Genomic DNA, 8,038 nt, shown 5'->3' with positions numbered 1-8,038 from the left:
CAAGCGGGGGTGAAGGTGGCGGGCTGTGCCGGCGCGGCATCCGGTCCCAATTCTGCTCACCAAATAATTGCTTGAAAGCAAGCACACGCCTACTTAACCAACTGGGCAATATCTACGCCTCAGCCTTGGTAGCGGGCTCTTGGGACTATACTAACTCTGTGAAGTGGATGCCCGACGCTGTGCTTGTAATTCCCGACCTTCCAGACGTCTCCCGTGGCGCTCCAAGTCCTTGGGGGCCAGAGGCTCCTGGGCCCCGCTTCACAGTCAGGGGATGCGCCAGGGAAGTCAATCCCAGCCGGTTTCTTCCTTCCGTCCTCAGTCAACTCATGTTGGCTGAGAGCCTGCTGTATGCCAGATGCGTTGCCAGAGAGGACCAGGTAAAACGGGTTAGGCCTTGAGACCCAGGGAATCCCAAAGAGGGAGCGCTGCATGGGACCCCATATCCTTTACTCCCAGGATCTGGAGTCTGACCACAGTACTAGAGACTCTGAGACCACCCTGCCATTAAAAAAAATCCCTTGTGTTCCGGAAAGCAAGTATTTTAATATCCACCTTGCAGACTTATTTTCAAGCAAATGACCAGCTTTGCATTCATCTCCTCTCTAGTGCGACCTCCTCTTTCTGGAAGAGTCATTAAAGGTCACATTATTCACCCTTCTGGTCTCCCTCATGATGATGATGATGATAAAAACAATTAAGGCTTCTGTTATCCACCGTGAGCACTGTTCTAAGCAGTTTATGCAGATTCATCTTTCAATCCCCACAACTTTATGAGGGAAATGCCATTTCTATTCTGCTTTTACGGAGGACCAGAGAGAGGTAAGTGAGGTGTAATAACGTACCTGTAAGGGACAGAGCCAGAACTCAGCCCTGGGTGGTCTATCTCAGTGTCCATGCCATTAACAGCTGAGGAAATGGAGGCTTCCAGGGCTGGAATCCAAATAACCCACCAGCCATCATCAGCCTGGTTCACACCATAGATTCCAGTTACCTAAGCAAGGGGTGCTATGAAATCCATACACACACAATTCCTCCCAAGTTGGTCAATTAAAAAATTTGAATATATCATATCATAAAGTAGTTGTCCATTCACTTACTTGCTCCCCTGTTTCCAACTCCCAGATCAACCTTTTTGTCATAAAGCAAATTGTTTCTATGATGGGACCTTAAAAAAATACCTTGGGCTTCCCTGGTGGCGCAGTGGTTGGAAGTCCGCCTGCCGATGCAGGGGACATGGGTTCGTGCCCCAGTCCAGGAGGATCCCACGTGCCGCGGAGCGGCTGGGCCCGGGGAGCCATGGCTGCTTGGCCTGTGCGTCCGGAGCCTGTGCTCTGCAATGGGGGAGGCCACAACAGTGAGAGGCCCACATATCGCCAAAAACAAACAAACAAAAAATACCTTTACCATAAAGTTTGTAAAATTTTTTTTCTACTCAGACCATATTCAGCTCATTCCCTGTCTTCTTCAGTTAGTTACTCTCTTCCCTTAAAACCTTGCTCTGATCAGCATCCCAGGTCTTCAGAAAGGATGCCTCTAGGCTGGATGGTGGCCCACTAAGGCCTCTGCTACACTCTACAGTGTGCTTAGCATCCCCAGGGTATTAGTTTCCCAGGGCTGCCTAACAAATTACCACAAACTGGGTGACTTAAAACAGCAGAAATTTATTCTTTCACAATTTGGAGGCTAAAAGCCTGAAATCAAGGCATTGGCAAGGCTGTGATCCCTCTGAAGGATCTAGGAAAGAATCCTTCTCTGCCTCTTCCTAGCTTCTGGTGGTTGCTGGCAATCCTTAGCATTCCTTGGCTTATAGCAGCATCACTCCAATCTCTGCCCTGTCATTACATGAGCTTCTTTTCCTGTGTCTCCTCTGTGTCCAAATTTCTGTCTTCTTTAAGGACACCAGACATTGGATTTAGGGTCACTTAAGTCCAGTATGACCTCATCTTAACTTGATTACAATACACATGCAAAGACATGAACTTTGAGGAGACACTAGTCAACCCAGTACAATCCCCAAAAGTCATCGTCAATGAAAATGTATTGCTTGAGCTAAGGATGCAAAGAGGCATAAATCACAGACCTTGCCCTCAAAGAAAGACACTGTAGTTACAGAGGTAGTCCCTGCACTCGGAACATAAATCACCAACAAGATAGGGGATGCTTAGAGTCAACTGACTGGGGCCAAATGGCAGCCATGCCAGAGGAATTCAGCCAAGGGGACACAGTCACTGAGGACACCACCAAAAGATTTCACTCAGAGTGGCAGGGTGGGTGGTGGTGAGTTCCAAGTAGATCCCTGAAGGAAAAGTAGGAAAAGCAAAGATAAGTAAGGAGGGCTTATCGAAAGCACAGCTCCAAGGGGGAAGGTGTGCCTGGCAGAATCTTACTTCTGAAGTTTTGCTGTAGAAATGAGAGGCTGAAAGGATGCAAATAACTACCATATGGAGTAGAACATGGTGAATTGCTTTGGCTATAATAATAGTATGCTGTAGTGCTGCAGCAATTAGCATGTTGTGAAGTGGTCTCTCGTTCATTAATTTTATTTGGTCTTAAAAATGACAATCCTGAGTGTTATCATATAACCAAGGATCCTGGGGCTCAAAGGTCAAGTAACTTGTCCAGGTCAATTGGCAAATCAGTTGTAGATCTGGTAGGAAACACACTGGTCTCGCTATTCCTCGTTCAGGAATTTCCCCACGAAATGATGTTGCCTCCTGGGTCAACCTTCCAGTACTGATTGTGTTGTTCTTGGCCCAAGGAAAGCATTTGAAGAACAGAGTAATCCTGCAAGAAATAGAAAGGCTCCTAAAAGCCATATAAATCCCAAATTGGAATTGTGAAAAACCCTCCCAAGCCATCTGAATTGGTTTCACGAAACCTTCTGAGGAATTTCTAATGTAGTAAAAAGTCTTTGGCCTTCAGAAACATTATATGATCCAGTGGCCTTCTGCAGAACTCAGCTGTTTATCTTAAGGAAATAGGGGCTGAATGGAACTTGAAGGCATGCAGAGACATTGGTAAGAAGCTGAGGGGAAGTTGAGTACAAAAGACAAATTACACCACAAGGTGGTAAGACAGCAGAAACTGATAATCGAAGCTCTGGGTCTGGGCTCACCAGCGTGGAGTCATACACAGATGACCAGACTCGGCGTGTTTTGGAGCCTTTCTAATCAGAATTTGTAACTATGGCTACCAACTGGCAGCAAGCAGGAAGTCTAGCCTTGGGCTGAATGTCTGATGCTTAATATGTTTCCCTGGATTTTCCTTTACTTAGCAAGCAGGTAACTTGCCAAATTCTCTTCTGGCTGAGTCTTTAAAGGTATATTTAAGGATGAAATCCTTTTGCGACTACTGTGATTCACTGAATTCTTGCTTGTGCAAAATGCCGCACTGGTTGCTATGGAAGAATACAAAAATATAAGACAGTCCCTGACCTTGAAGAAAATCCCATTTAATTTAGGAGACGTGAGACATATAGAGTAAACATGGTATAAGTGAGACTACAAATGAAATTTGTAAGCAGTTTCTCGTCTGTTCAGATGCAACTTTTCAAAACCAGGCCCTCCTGGCTCCCCTTTTAAAAACAATGGCTTGCCTCACCTCCATATCACCTTTTAGCCCTTTATCCTGATATGTGGGCTTCATGACATTTATCACTATCTGAAATTAAATTTTTCTGAATTTAATTATTAAATTAAATGTTTGCTTGTTTACTCTAGACATACTCAAGTCATCATAACCATGAGGACATGGAATTTGTCATGTTCTTTGCTGTATTCCTAGCACCTAAAACAATGTTGAACACACATTAGGTGCTCATTAAATATTTGTTCAATAAATGAATAAAATACATATTAATCAACTGAAAATGGGCTGAGATAACTTGGATTAATGTAGTGTTTCCCACGTTTGCCTTATAAGAATCACCTAAGCAGCTGTCAAAAAAATTCCCTGGAGGTTTTGATTCAGTAAGCCTGGAGCAGGGCCCGGGAATCTCTGTTTTAAAGAAGCATCCCAGGTGACTCTTTTAATGGGGCAGCATGAGAAACACAAGGTTAATGCAGTGATTGATGGCGGGTGAAAGAGAAAAATGAAGTGATAAGAGCAGGTGCCCGAGGTCAGTGGCTGCTCATTGGAATCATCTGGGGGAGATTTAAAAAGTACTGATGCATAGATGCACAGATTCCGGATCAATGAAATCAGAATCTCTGCCAGTGGGTCCTGGATTGGGGCCAGCTTTAAAGTTCCTCAGGTGATTCTCATGATCAGCCAAGGCTGAAAACCCCCTAAGGTCTGTGGAAATATTTTATCAGTACTCCAAGCATATTGCTAGGTTGTGCTCCAGTGGTGTCCAGCTTCTTGGATCCCTCAGCTGCAACCCTTGATCTCCTAGTCTGGAAGGGACACGTGTAACTCGATTTGCGGTGAACTATAGTAGCTTTTTGCTCTTGTTTAAAAAAAAAAAGTCATTTAAAGCAACAACTGAATGTAATCTCTTATACTTCATGGCTGGAGTGGAAAACACCTACAAGAATATTTTTATGGTGAGAAAGTCAAGGCACCCTGAGCAGAGCCTAGATGGGCAGAACTGAGTCACAGAGCCCAAATGCTATGCTTGTAATACAATGAGGAAAGCATAGGAGAACACTGAGTTTCTCTCATGGGCCTGGAGAAAGGTGATAGGTGGCTCAGGAAAGAAAGCCAAAGGGAAGATGTAGAAAGAGTCTATAGATGGAGTTCTCAGCCTGGCTGCGTATTATAATCACCTGGGGAGCTTAAGTCATTACTGATGCCCAGACATTCTCAAAGATTCTGCTGTTATGGATATAGGGGTGTAGTGTGAGTGTGCGTGTGTGTGTGTGTGTGTGTGTGTGTGATGCAGCAGGGTTGTTAATCAGAGGTTTACAGAGAAAGGGAGGAGCCTGGTAACTTACTCCTTATAGAAACAAAAGCTACTATGTGCCAGCCACCGGGATGCCCGCTTTGCACAGATTATCTCATTTAATCCTCAGGAACATCTCAGGAGGGAGGCACCTTGGTAGTTCCATTTCAGACATGGAATGAGACCTGGGGAGGGTCACAAGGTTCCATAACCAGTGAGTGGTGGAGCCAGGATGTCAGGTGAGTCTGCACTCATATCCACCGTCCTATACTGCTTCAGCCAGAGCAGGGTCTAAAGAGAACGTCCTTGGGGAGAAAGTCCCTGTGGTAGGGGTCATGTCCAGTCAACCTTAGGTTGTTTGCTGTGCTGTGCTATCACTCCTTTCCCTTTACCACCAAGCCTTCAGTGAAGCCTGCCCCACAAGAGCGGGGGTGGGTGGCGCTTTGGGGGAAGGACCAGGGGTATGAGATTAGCATGCGGTAGAGAGATGTGGGGGTGAGGACTGCACTAGTGGCTGAGAGCAATGCCCAGGTACCAAGCTGACCGGCTTGCTGATGAATTTCATAGAAAAGCAGCTACAGGGACTTCCCTGGCGGTCCAGTGGTTGGGACTTCCCCTTCCAATGCACGGGGTGTGGGTTTGATCCCTGGTTGGGGAGCTAAGATCCCACATGCCTTGGGGGCCAAAAAACGAAAACATAAAATAGAAGCAATATTGTAACAAATTCAATAAAGACTTTAAAAATGGTCCACATCAAAAAAATCTTAAAAAAAAAAAAAAAAAGAAAGAAAGAAAAGCAGCTACAATGGGAGAGCCTATTCTTGGGAAAATGTAGAGCAATAGGGGTACCTAAAGTCAGGGAGGTGGTGGACTTTGCCCTGTACATTGACTGAGGGACTCAAGTCATTCTACTTTGCTTCTAAAGGAAAAGGAGATGCACGGGTACAGAGACTTAGGGCTCTCTGGTTTACATTACTACACATAATCATTCGTGGCACAGAGCTAAGCTCTTCCAAATTTCACCGTTTACTCCTTTTTTCACCCTGGTTTTTTATTTGGCTGAGAACCAACATAATATTGTTTTTCCCTTTTAAAAAAAATGAAGTATAGTTGATTTATAATGGTGTATTAGTTTCAAGGAATTATATATATATAATATATATTATATATGTATATATATTCTTTTTTTTTTTTTTTTTTTTTTGCGGTACGTGGGCCTCTCACTGTTGCGGCCCCTACCGTTGAGGAGCACAGGCTCCGGACGCGCAGGCTCAGCGGCCATGGCTCACGGGCCCAGCCGCTCCGCGGCATGTGGGATCTTCCCAGACCGGGGCACGAACCCATGTCCCCTGCATCGGCAGATGGACTCTCAACCACTGCGCCACCAGGGAAGCCCTATATTCTTTTTCAGATTCTTTTCCATTATAGGTTATTACAAGATATTGGGAACCAATATTTTCTTAAATCTCTTCATTTCCATCACCAGCATTGCTTTTGGGGCCATTTTTACCCAAGAAACATAGCTTTTGTTTTGTTTAATCATTTCACAACAGTTAATGAGTAGGCAGTAACGAACAGAGAACAAATAAGCTGTGCTGACATGAATATGCTGGGGGATTGGCGAGGCTCACCCACCAGCTAGGTGATTTGCCTTACCACTTCCTTGCCTCCAGCTTTGAAGAACATGAGCCAACTTCATATCTCAGCCACAATGCCAGGGGTCATTGAACTTCAAGGTGTCTTGTGAACAGCGAAAAACAGAAATGTTAACTGCTTTTACCTTTAGAAGTACCACTCTTTACATTACAGCTTCAAATGTTTGCATCTACTGTTCCTACTTTAAAGTACCTGGCAAAGTAGCCTAAATGAAAGAATATGAACTTACAAATATGTCCAAGGAATTTAGAAGTTAACTATGTAGCTTTTACTTGGGACTTTAAATGGAGGCGACTTGATTTGACATGGCCTCAAATTCTGTTCCTCTTATTTAGGTGGTAAGAGAACTGGGGACATGAGAACATTATGATTAAGTTTAAGCAGATAACACATATATATACAATCTTAAAAAAATGGTTATGAAGAACCTAGGGACAGGACAGGAATAAAGATGCAGATGTAGAGAATGGACTTGAGGACATGGGAAGGGGGAAGGGTAAGTTGGGACAAAGTGAGGGAGTGGCATGGACATATATACACTACCAAACGTAAAATAGATAGCTAGTGGGAAGCAGGCACATAGCACAGGGAGATCAGCTCGGTGCTTTGTGACCACCTAGAGGGGTGGGATAGGGAGGGTGGGAGGGAGACGCAAAAGGGAGGGGATATGGGAACATATGTATATGTATAACTGATAAAATTTGTTATAAAGCAAAAAAAAAAAAAAAAAGACAAAGTAAACTAACAGTGGCCAGGGGATTGACGGCAAATCAGCAGGAGGAATCTCTGGGTGGGGATGGAAATATGCTAAAATTGGATTGTGGTGATGGTTGCACAAAGAATTGCACTGTTAAAATGGGTAAATTTATGGTATGTAAATCATACTCAACAAAGATCTTTTAAAATGAAAAAAAAATATTTTTTAATTACAAAAGAAATATGTGCATGGCTTTTTTTTTTAAGTTGAAAGTAAACTGTAATATATCCTTCCAACTTCCCCAGTCCAACTCCCTTAGGGACAGGCACTGCAATTTTATTTGTAGCATTCCAGACCTTTTACTTGACATCTCCCACACCACACACATACTTATACATACAAATACACATTGCATAGCTTATAAAGTAGATATACCATGCATAATCTAAAAATATGTATATTTATATGGCTATATATATTATACATGCACTCAAAGGCATATAATTTTCTTTAAACTTTTTTATATTGGAGTATAGCCGATTGACAATGTTGTGACAGTTTCAGGTGCACAGCAAAGGGACTCAGCCGTACATATACATGTATCCATTCTCCCCCAAACTTCCCTACCACAGAGGCAGAAAGGCATATAATTTTTATTTGACACAACCAGGATTTGTACTAAATACTGTCTAACAATTTGCATTTTTCAGTTACTTATATATATAATATATATAAGTATATTGTATACTTATATATATTGTATATATTTCCCACATTAGTACATATATTCCCAAATGGCCCAT

Source organism: Hyperoodon ampullatus (assembly GCF_949752795.1).
Source record: "Hyperoodon ampullatus genome assembly, chromosome: 4".
NCBI lineage: Eukaryota > Metazoa > Chordata > Mammalia > Artiodactyla > Ziphiidae > Hyperoodon > Hyperoodon ampullatus.
The sequence above is the reverse complement of the archived record's forward strand: the minus strand, read 5'-3'. Positions refer to the sequence as shown.